Source organism: Notechis scutatus, chromosome 11, assembly GCF_049901735.1.
Source record: "Notechis scutatus isolate UNSWTSFEM ecotype Mainland chromosome 11, rNotScu1.2, whole genome shotgun sequence".
Classification (NCBI taxonomy): domain Eukaryota; kingdom Metazoa; phylum Chordata; class Lepidosauria; order Squamata; family Elapidae; genus Notechis; species Notechis scutatus.
Window position 1 is genome coordinate 2,131,329 of NC_142019.1, and position 12,291 is coordinate 2,143,619.

The 12,291-nt window shown below is 46.3% G+C and overlaps 1 long non-coding RNA gene across 1 annotated transcript in view; it reads right to left on the bottom strand.

Moving 5' to 3' along the window:
* Positions 1–8,671, bottom strand: part of LOC148129677 (uncharacterized) — a 112,945-nt gene extending 104,274 nt beyond the window's left edge. The window contains exon 1 of the long non-coding RNA XR_015750767.1: positions 8,642–8,671. This is a non-coding gene — a long non-coding RNA (uncharacterized LOC148129677). The remainder of the gene's footprint in view (positions 1–8,641) is intronic.
* Between the last annotated feature and the right edge of the window lie 3,620 nt (positions 8,672–12,291).

The following is a 12,291-nucleotide window of genomic DNA, read 5'->3' on the forward strand; positions in this document are numbered from 1 at the left end:
TCTCTCTTTCTTTCTTTCCTTCCTTCGTTCGTTCCTTCCTTCTTTCTCTAACTCTCTCTCTTTCCTTCCTTCCTTCCTTCCTTCCTTCCTTCCTTCCTTCCTTCCTTCCTTCCTTCCTTCCTTCCTTCCTTCCTTCCTTCCCTTCCCCTTCCCTTCCCTTCCTTCCTTCCTTCCTTCCTCTCCTTCCTTCCTTCTTCCTTTCTCCCTCCCTCCCTCCTTCCCTTCCTCTCCTTCCTTCTTTTCTCTTCTCCTCTCCTCTCTTCTCCTCCCTCTCTTCCTTCCTTCCCTTCCGCGACGCCCGGTGCCCTGCAAGAGTCACTGCGCGCTCTCGGCGCTTCGCTCGGCGGCACCCGAGTCTTTTCCCTGGCTCAAGGACGAGCGCTGGGCGGGCGGGCTGTGCGCAAGTGGGAATCGCCCGTGTCAGCAAAGTGCAGGCGGCCGCGGTCCCTGCCTCGGAGTCGTCTCCGCCGCGCTCTCCCCGCCTCTCCCGGGAGAGAGCCCTCCGCCTGGGGGGGCGGGGAGGGAGGGAGGGGGGAGCGCTCCAGAAAGGCACCCTTCCAACCGGCGGACGGCCCGGCAGGGTAGGACGAGGGCCGGGTGCGGAGGGGCGGGGTGGGTGGGTGATGGTCTACCAAGCTGGAAGGCTGGGAGCGTCTGGTTATTTGGGGAGAGGGGCTATGGGGTGGGTGGGCTTGGCGAGTGTGTGTGTGTGTGTGTGTGTGTGTCTGTTTAGCCTTGGGGACCCCGCCCACCCGCGCTTTGGAGCCCTCCCCTCCCAGTCTAGCCAGTCCGGTCTTCTGCCTTTAGTAGGGTTGGAGGTGGGACTTGCCTTATGTCTTGGTGGCTGTCTCCAAGTCTTTGGTTCCCTGGGGGAGGATGACCTTCGCACCTACTGAGGTCAACGGACAGAACATTACCCTTCCTATATTCCTCTTCCTCATCTTCACCTCCTCCTCCTTCTCCACCACTCCTTCCGCCTTTTCACCACCATCTGCCTCCTTTTTCACTCCTTCCCCTTCCCCTTCTCCCACTCTTCTTCTCCTTCTCCATTTCCCTCTCCTCCTCCTTCTTCTTCATCATCTCCATCGCCTCCTCCTCTTCTCCTCCTCCTTCTCCTCCTCCATCTCCATCTCCTCCTCCATCTCCTCCTCCTCTTCTTCTTCATCATCATCATCTCCATCTCCTCCTCCTGTTCTCCTCCTTCTCTTCTCCATCTCCTCCTCCTCCTCCTCCTCCTCCTCCTCTTCTTCTTCATCATCATCATCTCCATCTTCTCCTCCTCTTCCCCTCCTCCTTCTCCTCCTCCATCTCCATCTCCTCCTCCTCCTCCTCCTCCTCTTCTTCTTCATCATCATCTCCATCTCCTCCTCCTCTTCTCCTCCTTCTCTTCTCCATCTCCATCTCCTCCTCCTTCTCCTCCTCCTCTTCTTCTTCATCATCATCATCTCCATCTTCTCCTCCTCTTCTCCTCCTCCTTCTCCTCCTCCATCTCCATCTCCTCCTCCTCCTCCTCCTTCTTCATCATCTCCATCGCTCTCTCCTCCCTCCTCTTCTCCTCCTCTTCTCCTCCTCCATCTCCATCTCCTCCTCCTCCTCCTCCTCCTCCTCCTCCTCTCCTCCTCCTCCTCCTCCTCCTCCTCCTCTTCCTCCTCTCCTCCTCCTCCTCTTCTTCTTCTTCATCATCATCTCCATCTCCTCCTCCTCCTCCTCCTCCTCTTCTTCTTCCTCCTTCTCCTCCCTCTTCTTCTCCATCTCTCCACAAACCTCACTCCCTTCCAGCCCCGATGATGTTCCCTAGCTGGGTCATGAAATGCCTGCAAGAAAACAACCCAGCTGAGAAGGAACCAAGAACCCCATTCTCCTTTTACTCCTCCCCCCCCTGCAAACCCCATTCCCTTCCAGCCCTGATGAGGTTACCTAGTTGGGTCATGAAATGTTTGCAAGAAAGCAACCCAGCTCAGAAAGCATCCAGGACTCCCACACCTTTCCATCCTGAGCTACAAATATTTTCTCTGGAAACTTGGATAGTGAAGCCAAATAAGTAATAGGGAGGTTCCAGATATACATTTTGTCAAAGGTACCTTCTCCTTGGGCCACGGAGAGATTTGTCCAAGGTTATCCTGGTTGTTCCTATCCCAGAAGAAAGGAAACAAAATTAATTCCTGTGACTAAATTTATCTAAGGTTTCTTGATGGACTTGCTGCACTCCAGGCTAAGAAGAAGAAGAAGAAAAACAGTTGAAAGTTGGATAAACCCTGCAGGATTATTGATTTGCAATTGAGATATCAGCTGCACTGGAGTCCTCAGGACTGTTTTTATGCCTCTTGGAGATTGTAAATCTCTCCCCTTTGGACTGTCAAGTACCTGGATGGAATGGGGGCATTTTCAGATAAGCATCAAAGCCACCCAGTGCTCTCTCCTTCATCTCTGCAAACCAGTGGTTTGGTTTTAACTGTTGGGTTAGCCATTTTTCTGAGTTTTCAGCCAACGTGCCTTGCAAGCTGTTGTTTTTGGTTTGTGTTGAACCCAAGCAATTCTGATTTATTCAGTAAATTGTGGTTAACCACAACTAACGGAGGAGAGAACCAACCTAAAACGAAGGAGGCATTTCCTGGCTGTTAGAACAACCAGCGTAATGACTTGTCTCCAGAAGTTGTGAGTTTTTAAAGAACAGATTGGGCAGCCATTTGTCTGAAATGGTACAGGGTCTCCTGCTTGAGTGGGGGGTTGGACTAGAGGACCTCCAAGGTTCCCGTCCTGTGTATTCTGTTATCCTGTCTTCCTCCCTCCCTCCTTTCTCCATCACTGGAGGTTTTTAAGAAGAGACTGGATAACCATTTGTCTGGAATGCGATAGGACAGGCTCTCCTGCTTGGGCGGGGGGTTGGACTAGAACAGGGGTCACCAACCTTTTGGACCTCATAATTTTAAATCCCGTGGACCAGAGACCCTGGGAAAATCCCCCAAAAAGTCTGCAGGAAAATTCCCCACCCCATTTTCCAACCAATTGATCATTCTTTATTTGGGATCGCAAGACGGCTCCAGCTCCGTTCTCAGGGAGAGAGAGAGAGAGAGAGAGAGAGAGAGAGAGAGAGACTTTTGGCTTCATGCAAGGAAAACAGCAGAAGCTGCAGAAGTCTTTCTTTCTCTCCCTCAAACTCCACCAGGAATGAGTCTTTGTGAGACTTGTCACATCGGTGCAGCCTCTTGGAGCAGGAGGCCTTGCAGGGTCCCAAAGACTCATTTCTGGTGGTTTGGGGGAGAGAAAGAAAGACTTTGGCTGCTTTCCTTGCATGCAGCCAAAAGCAGAAGAAGAAAGAAAGAAGCAGAAAGAAGCAGCCTGGTGGCCAGGCCATATGCATGGGGAGAGTGGGGCAAGTTCTCCCCCTCTGCCCTTCCTCCCCTCCCCTCACTACCTCGTGTTGTGCACAATGCAAGCGACGCAAGCCTTGTGTTCCCACAGGCCATGTGGGCAGGGCAACCTTGTGTTCCCGCGCAGCCTGGATTAATTGCTTTGGGGGTGACAATTCTCTGTGGACCACCAAAATTTTCTCATGGACCACCAGTAGTCCCCGGACCAGTGGTTGGCGACCACTGGACTAGATGTCCTCCAAAGTCCCTTCAATCTCTGTTATTCTGTTATCCACGGCCTTCTCTAATCCAATACTTGGGAGATATGCCGGATCACAACTCCCGATGTATATGTATAGCAAGCACAACTGTGGGCTGAAGACGGCTGTTTTAAATGCAAGGCATTGGCAATCCAAATAAATAAAAATGACATATTTGTTTTGATAAAACATGACAATTACATAGCATGCTTGACCTATATTTCAGTTAGCAGCTGAGTCTCTGGCTTCATAGGATCTCTCTGAATTGCTGTTTACTAAACATCCCCAATTGGTCTCTATGTATGTGCGTATTCTAAGCTATTTATTTGGGATACTGCTAAATTTTACTACTGCTACTAATGCCACCGTTAATCCCCATTTTTAAGACTCGCCAATACCGTCGTCTTGTACGGTTGCCAGCAAATTGTCTCAGCTTCTCAGTTGCTAAACTGAGCTGAGTTTATGCACAGCCAGTGCATTCTTCCTTAAAGACGCTCCTTCACTCCGTGTTTAGATAATGAGCAAAGAGAAGCTGTAATAATATATATATATTACATTTATGTTTGATGCTTCTTGATTGCACTCTCCTTTTAATTGTTATTGTGCATGCCAGCCACCCGGCAATTCCTTCTTGTGAAAGGGCAGCTGTCTAAATTTGCTAAATAAATAATTATGCAGGGCTCACATAAAAGGAAGATCATGAACTCATGATTACACCAGAAACAAATTCAATGGCTTATTGATACGCCACGATCAAGGAAGGAAGGAAGGAAGGAAGGAAAGGGAGCATGAAGCTGTCAGCTTAAATAAGAAATGTAAAGTGGTTTCCATCAGTGCCACCGATGGAAATAAATTGCTAGGTGGGTGAGAGCAAAAAGGAATTTATAAAGCAATTGCTTTTGAAAGAAGAAGTAATATCCAAGCTATTCCTCTTAAAAGACAGTCATGTCAATGGCCAAGGCTGATCTCCTGCAGTTGAAAAGAATTCTTAGTTGTTTGAAATGTGCATGCTTTGAGTTGTAAACACAACTGTGCAAAATGCTGAAAAGCAAAAGGTTTTGGGGACAGATTAACCCACCCCGCTGTACGTCTCAAGGACAAACTTAACAAGCTCTTATAAAACTCTTGGAATATTGCATCCGTGTGATGACCCCGTAGTCTCTCAAAATAACCCAAAACCCAAAACATATATTAAAGTCCGGTAAAGCCTTCAACTTAACTTCACTGTTTTATTAGGCACAGTTTAAAGTCATAAAAGTAAATAATGAGGCAAACAGAAAACCAAAACAAACCGCATTGATGAGAGTCCTGAAGCAAGCCAAGATAACTAATTATAAACTCCAGGAAAATAACCGAGACAAGTCCATGGGAAGAATGCCAGCAAAGATAAGCCTCTTTCAGAGTAAACACTAATTGACTTCAGCAATTCTAACTGCGCAGTTGCAAACTTATATACATAGCTCCCAGCTGCAAGCCATGAGGAAGATCATGGTAATCTCCTCTTGAGTAGACCTCACTTTTCCCTGATCCTCTCCTCCCTGCATGCCCTAGGATGGATAGGGGATGAGCCTGGATCCTCCTCTGACTGCTCAGCCGGCCTCTGCCCTTCCCCAGCCTCCTCCACCACCTCTGGAGCCACATTTCCACTCCCTGTTGGCTGTTCCTCCTCTTCCTCAGAGTCAGTCTCCACCAGGCATGACAATCCGGTTTTGGCCACCATGATATGAAACAAAGAGATGTTGAGACTCTAGAAAGAGAAGAGCAAAAATTGTGGGATTGGAGGCTAAAACGTATGAAGAATGGTTGCTGGAATTGGATATGTCTAGTTTAATGAAAAGAAGGACTAGGGGAGACATGATAGCAGCCTTCCAATATCTGAGGGGCTGCCCCAAAGAACTGTGGGTCAAGCTATTCTCCAAGGCAAAACAAGAAGCAATGGATGGAAACTAATCAAGGAGAGAAGCAACTTGGAACTAAGGAGGAATTTCCTGACAGTGAGAACAATTTATCAGTGGAAAAGCTTGCCTTCAGAAGTTGTGGGTGTTTCACCCCTGGAGGCTTTTAAAGGAGACACTGGATAGCCATTTGTCTGAAATGATATAGGTTTCCTGCTTGAGAAGAGAGTTGGACTAGATGACCTCCAAGATCCCTTCCAACTCTGTTATTCTGTTAAAAGCTAATTTCCCGGGAATTCTTTCTCCATCTCAAGCTGCCTCCAGTTCTTTCCCCTCACCAAATGAGTGGCCCTTGATGATATGCAGGAATGACCACAATCCTTTAACAGTCCAAAGAAAGCCACCCATTATTGAATGGATGTCTGCTTTTTTATTTTTTAAACAAAATAATAATTGGTTGCAGAACCATTTTTATTGTTACAACACAATCAATATAGACGAGAGTTTGGTTGGCAAATTGCAGGGGAAGAATAGATAGACGTGGAGCTGAAATGGAACATGCCAGGTGGCAAGTCTTTCTTGGCAAGTCTTTTTTGGCTTCTCCCCAAAAGAGTTATGGAATGGGTCAGGGGTGGGTGGGGCTAAAAAGGAATGGGGAGGGACCAGAGCCAACTGGGTGGAGCCAAGCTCTCCCCTTTTTCCTTCGGATTCCATCTACACTCTTATCATACACACCAGAGCTGGGTATTCAGCAGGTTCTGACCAGTTCTGGAGAACCGGTAGTGGAAATTTTGAGTAGTTCGGAGAACTGATAAATACCACCTCTGACTGGAGATTTTATAGTATCCTTCCCCTGCCACCCCCACCAAGCCACACTCACAGAACCGGTAGTAAAAAAGTTTGAATCACACCACTGACAAACGCACAAATAATTACAGATTTTTTTAAAAACGGAAGGTCAAAATGAACGATGATGTTATCCAAATTGGGTAATGAAATGTTTGCAAATTCAGACAGCACCAAAGACTTCAAGGAAAAGAGAATCATTTTTGAGATAGATAGATAGAAAGATTAGATAGATAGATAGATAGATAGATAGATAGATAGATAGATAGATAGATAGATAGATAGATAGATAGATAGATAGATAGATAGATAGAGATGTAGAGATAGATAGATAGATAGATAGATATAGAGTGATGTAGAGATAGATGGATGGATGGATAGATACCAATAGATAAATATAGAGTGATGTAGAGATAGATAGATAGATAGATAGATAGATAGATAGATAGATAGATAGATAGATAGATAGATATAGATGGATAGATAGATGGATGGATGGATAGATAGATATCAATAGATAGATAGATATAGAGGGATGTACAGATAGATAGATAGATAGATAGATAGATAAACATAGAGTGATGTAGAGATAGATAGATAGATAGATAGATAGATAGATAGATAGATAGATAGATAGATAGATAGATAGATATCAATAGATAGATAGAGGGATAGATATAGAGGGATATAGAGATAGATAGATAGATAGATAGATAGATAGATAGATAGATAGATAGATAGATAGATAGATAGATAGATGGATAGATATAGATGGATAGATAGATGGATGGATGGATAGATAGATACCAATAGATAGATAGATATAGAGGGATATAGAGATAGATAGATAGATAGATAGATAGATAGATAGATAGATAGATAGATAGATACCGATAGATACCGATAGATAGATATAGGGATGTAGAGATAGACAGATTGAGAGAGAGATGTAGAGATAGATAGCAGAGAGAGAAAAAGAAAGAGAACAAGAGAGATAAATAACTTTATTGTCACTTTGAGTGCACACTAATCAGCATACATTAAAATGAAATTTTGTTGCATATGGCTCTCAAAGGGTCACCACCTCCAATATCCACTACACAACCCTGACAAAATAAATAAGTACCAAATTCTGCACATACCCACATCATATCTTATAAGACACAGAGCAGTATGGTTTCCCAATTCTAGCCTTGGCAAGCAAATCCGTTCCGCCCACCACCCCACCACCAGGTGCAAAGCCATTCACTCTTATCCCCGTGTTGTCTCCCTCCGTCAGGGTTGCAATTCACCCTCTTGTCCCCCCACATACAAGGAAGCTTGATTGGCTATAGAAATCCACTGGCAAGGCTAGCATTGCATCACCTGGCTTAACAAACTCTCTCTCGTTTTTCCCCCCCTCGCTTTCTTTTTTTGCAACCTGCTAAACAACGACAACCGCCTGCAATCATGTTAAACAGTTTCCACCTCACTGAAACCCATTGGTAGGGCACTTTCCCTCCATAAGGCGATTAATTTAGGAAAGAGGAGGAGAAGAGGGGGGCTGCTAATGACTCCCAGCCTCGCTTTCCACTCTGCTTCCCTTTCTATCTCTCCGCAGCAGCGCTTAAAATGTAAATGAATTTCATTATTAGCAGCTTCATCCTCTAATTGCCATCCAGAGCCATTCATTACTCTGTCAGCTTATTATCGGAGACCGAAGAAAAAAGCCGAAATGAGTTCAAGCAAAAAATAATCATATAATAATGATGAAATCGTAACCCCCCAAACCTTAGACAAAATTGGGGAATGGGATGGATTTGGGGCGATGCAACTGGCAGGTGGGGGGGGGGTAAAGGAGAGCGGGGGAATTGCTTGATTGATTTAAATGAGGAGAGGCTGGAAAAAACAGGAGGGAGGGATTAAAATGGAGGATGGAGAAGAATTTCTCTCTCTCTGTCTCTCTGTCTCTGTCTTTCTCTCTCTCTTTGCTCGGTGACCTGGTTCTCCAAAATCCAGCTTAGGTTTGCTGATACCTTTGCTTGAAAAGAACATTTAAAAAATCTGGTGGGCAGTTTCGAATGAAGCCTCCCTTTTTTGCAGCAACTCTTTCATAACGCGGCTCTCCGTGGGGTTGGAATATAATTTCTCACATGCAAAATTTAGTATTTATGGCCTTGTGAGTCCCTGAACTACGGCAGATAGTTGATTCTCGGTGATTTCTGGCCAGGGTTGGCCTCGAAGCTGCCTCAGGTTATGTGGATGAAATTGTGCATAAGGATAGCAGCATCTCTGCTGCCAGGTTTCACACACACACACACACACACATACACACACACACACAAGAAACAGACACCGTTTTTTTTAAAAAAAGATGGAAGCAGGATGAACTTTATGACAAATCGTCACTGTTCCCAACCTTAAAAAAGATCAAATTCATGCATTGAGATTCAGATGTTTCAAACTAGTTTTAACAAATTCCATCACATCACTTAATGTATTATTTCATGGAATAGTAATGTTTTCTTTTTATCTTTCTTATCTTTGGAGTTTTTAAAAACTTTTTCTTGCTATGATCCTCCCTCCCTCCCTCCCTCCCCTCCCTCCATCTCCTCCTTTGTCTTCCTTTACCCCCTTTCCTCTCTTCCCATATCCTCCCTCCCCCTTCCTTCCTCTCTCCCTCCTTCCATCTCCTCCTTTGTCTTCTTCCCCTCTTTCCTCTCTTCTTGCCTCTCATTCCCATATCCTCCCTTTACTCCCTCTCCTTCGTTCCTGTCTTCCTTCCTGTCTTCCTTCCTGTCTTCCTTCCTATCTTCCTTCCTTCCTTCCTTCCTTCCTTCCTTCCTTCCTTCCTTCCTTCCTTCCTTCCTTCCTTCCTCCCTCCCTCCTTCCCTCCCTCCCTCCCTCCCTTCCTTCCTTCCTTCCTATCTTCTTTCCTTCCATTTCATTTTCCCTCCCTCCCTCCCTCATTTGTCCTAATAGCTTCCCTGCATCTATATTAACTGAGATGCTTGAAAGACTCAACACAAAATATTATCAGTTGAAAACTTGGCCCCAAAAAAAGCAGTATACTGTAACCAGATCGCTGGCCCTCCCCGTTTCCTTCCATCCCTCCTGTCCTTTATCAGGGCAATATGGAAAATTGGAGCACCCGATACAGAAGCATTGGCACTGGGCACCACATGCCTTTCTATCTGTGCTTGGCATCAACCCTTCGGTCTCCGTCTAAGGTTGCATTGCAGCTGGGAGGTTGTTGAGCAGGCTCTCTAGCTGAGTCCCAAACAGTGCAGTTGGTTAGCCCTTTGGGAAGAATAACAGAACAACAGGCTTACAGAGTTGGAAGGGACCTTGGAGGTCTTCTAGTCCAACCCCCTGCTCAAACAGGAAGCCCTATACCTATTAAGGACTACTCACTGAATAAGGTTTGTCAGCCAGTTGCAAGCCCATCTAGTGGTGGTGCTATCCATTCCACTTTTTTCCTAGCTCAAAGTCAATGCAGGGGAACCTTGATTGGCTGACCATTGCGTGATTCACAACAACGGCGGCAAAACGGGTTGTAAAACGGAGTGCAACTCGCTGCCTTGCTTAGCGATGGAAATTCTGGTCCCAATTGTCACCGTAAGTCGAGGACTACATATTCTCTTGCCTCGAATAACCACAATCCCTACTCACAGTCCCTCATGCCTTAGTCACTTCCCGTCTTGATTATTGCAACACGCTCTGCATGGGGCTGCCCTTGAAGAGCATCCAGAGGCTCCCGTGGGTGCAAAATGCAGCGGCCCGCATGGTTTTATGCAGATCCCGGTGTGCACATGCGTCACCTCTCCTGCAGGAGCTGCATTGGCTGGCGATTTGTCTTCCGGGTGCAATTCAAGGTGGTGGTTGTCACCTTTAGAGCCCTTCATGGCTTGGGACCAGGTGTTCTGAGGGATGACCGTCTCTTGCCGGTCACATCTACCTGACCCATCGGAGCTAGGAGGCAGGGAATGCTGTGGGTCCCACCCCTGAGGGAGATACACCTGGTGGGGCCTCCTCTGTGGTGGCTCCCTCTCTCTGGAACATCATTCCCCCCAGAGATTAGAATGGCCCCCTCTCTGGCACTCTTCCGGAAGGCACTGAAGAAGACCTGGTTCTGCCAGCGGGCCTGGGGAACCCAGAGAGGCTTGGAGCCCAGCAGTGGTGGGATTCAAATTGTTTTTACTACCGGTTCTGTGGGTGTGACTTGTGGGGCTTGGCTTGGCTTGGTGGACATGGCTTGGTGGGCGTGGCAGGGGAAGGACACAGTAAAAATCTCCATTCCCTCCCCACTCCTGGGGGAAGATTATTGCAAAATCCCCATTCCCTCCCTCCACCCCACTAACCTGCTTTCCATCTCCGTTCTCCTGTGCAGGGCAACCAAAGAAGACCCAGCCGATCAGCTGGGACTCAGGAGGCGGAGAATAGAGGAGGGCGGGGACAGTCCGAGGTGGGGTTTGCCGGTTCTCTGAACTACCCAACATTTCCTCTACCGGTTCTCCAGAACTGGTCAGAACCGGCTGAATCCCACCTCTGGAGGCCATTAAATGGCTCATGTAATCTTCTGTGGCTGTGGGGGAGGAGGTGGGGTGGGGTTTGATTTTACTATATTAATTTGTTTGATTTTACGAGTTGTATTGTTTTTAAATTGTGCTTTTATATGTTGTATAAGTCTGCCTTGAGTCGCCATGGCAAATAGGCAGCCATACAAATCTAATAAATGAATAAATAAGTAATGGAGAAACTAATATGGAGTAAGAAAGCGAATGCAGAAAGTAAAGCCCGCCACCTAGTGGTCGCAAGGAGACCTTCACCAGGCGACTCTGGGCTGCTTACGCCATTACAATAAACTAGGGGTCTCCAACCTTGGCAACTTTAAGACTTGTGGACTTCAACTCCCAGAATTCCTCAGCCAGCAAAGCAAGCAGCAAAGCTGGCTGAGGAATTCTGGGAGTTGAAGTCCACAAATCTTAAAGTTGCCCAGGTTGGAAACCCCTGCAATAAACAACATTACAATAAACACACACACACACACACACACACACTATTTTTCAGTGACTTATGACCGGTTTTTTACCCTTATGACCCTTGCCAGCATTCCCCCCATGGTCACATGATCAAAATTCAAACTCTTGGAAACTGACTCATATTTGTGACGGTTTGCACTGTCTCGGTGTGTGTGTGTGTGTGTCACGTGATCCCTTTTTGCGACCTTCTGACAAGCGAAGGCCATGGGGAAGCCCGATTCACTTAACAACCGGGTTGTTACTGGCAGTGTAACAGTGTACTTAACAATGGCAGTGATACACTTAAGGCCTGGGGCAAGAAAAGCTCCTAAAATGGATGTGTGTGTGGAAACACTCCCTTAATAAATGTCTCGCTTAGGGACTGAAACTTGGGGCTCCATTGTGTTTGTGAGTTGAGGGCTCCCTGTCTATAGAATCACCTTAAAATTGCATTAAAATGCAAGCTATAATTAAAGACGGGAAGGAAAGGAAGCAGAATATTTAGGGAATGGGGTAGTCAACTAATCACCTCCGGTGTGTCTCAAAGGTGCTTATTTCAAGAGGCAACTGGACTTTCTTGTTTGTTTTTTGAAGATGTTTCACTTCTCATCCAAGAAGCTTCGTCAGTTCTGACTGGTTGGTGGGGAATGGAAGGATTGATACTCCTTGCAGGCTGCTGGTCATTTGCATCCTTTTAGAGGGTCATTGAGGCCACTTGGAGGTTTATCTGTGTCCTCAGCATCACCTGAATAATGCTGATGGTTCCTGTCGTCTGCCATTTTTTTCTGGAAATCTGTTCATCCCACACCATTCCAAGGGTGTTCATCCCAAATTGTACAGCTAAAAGTCTGCAGAAGTCCTCCAGGTCATTTGGGTTGTCCCAAAGGTGCTTTTTTTCAACAAGCAATTGGACTTTCTTGTTTTTTTTGAAGACATTTCA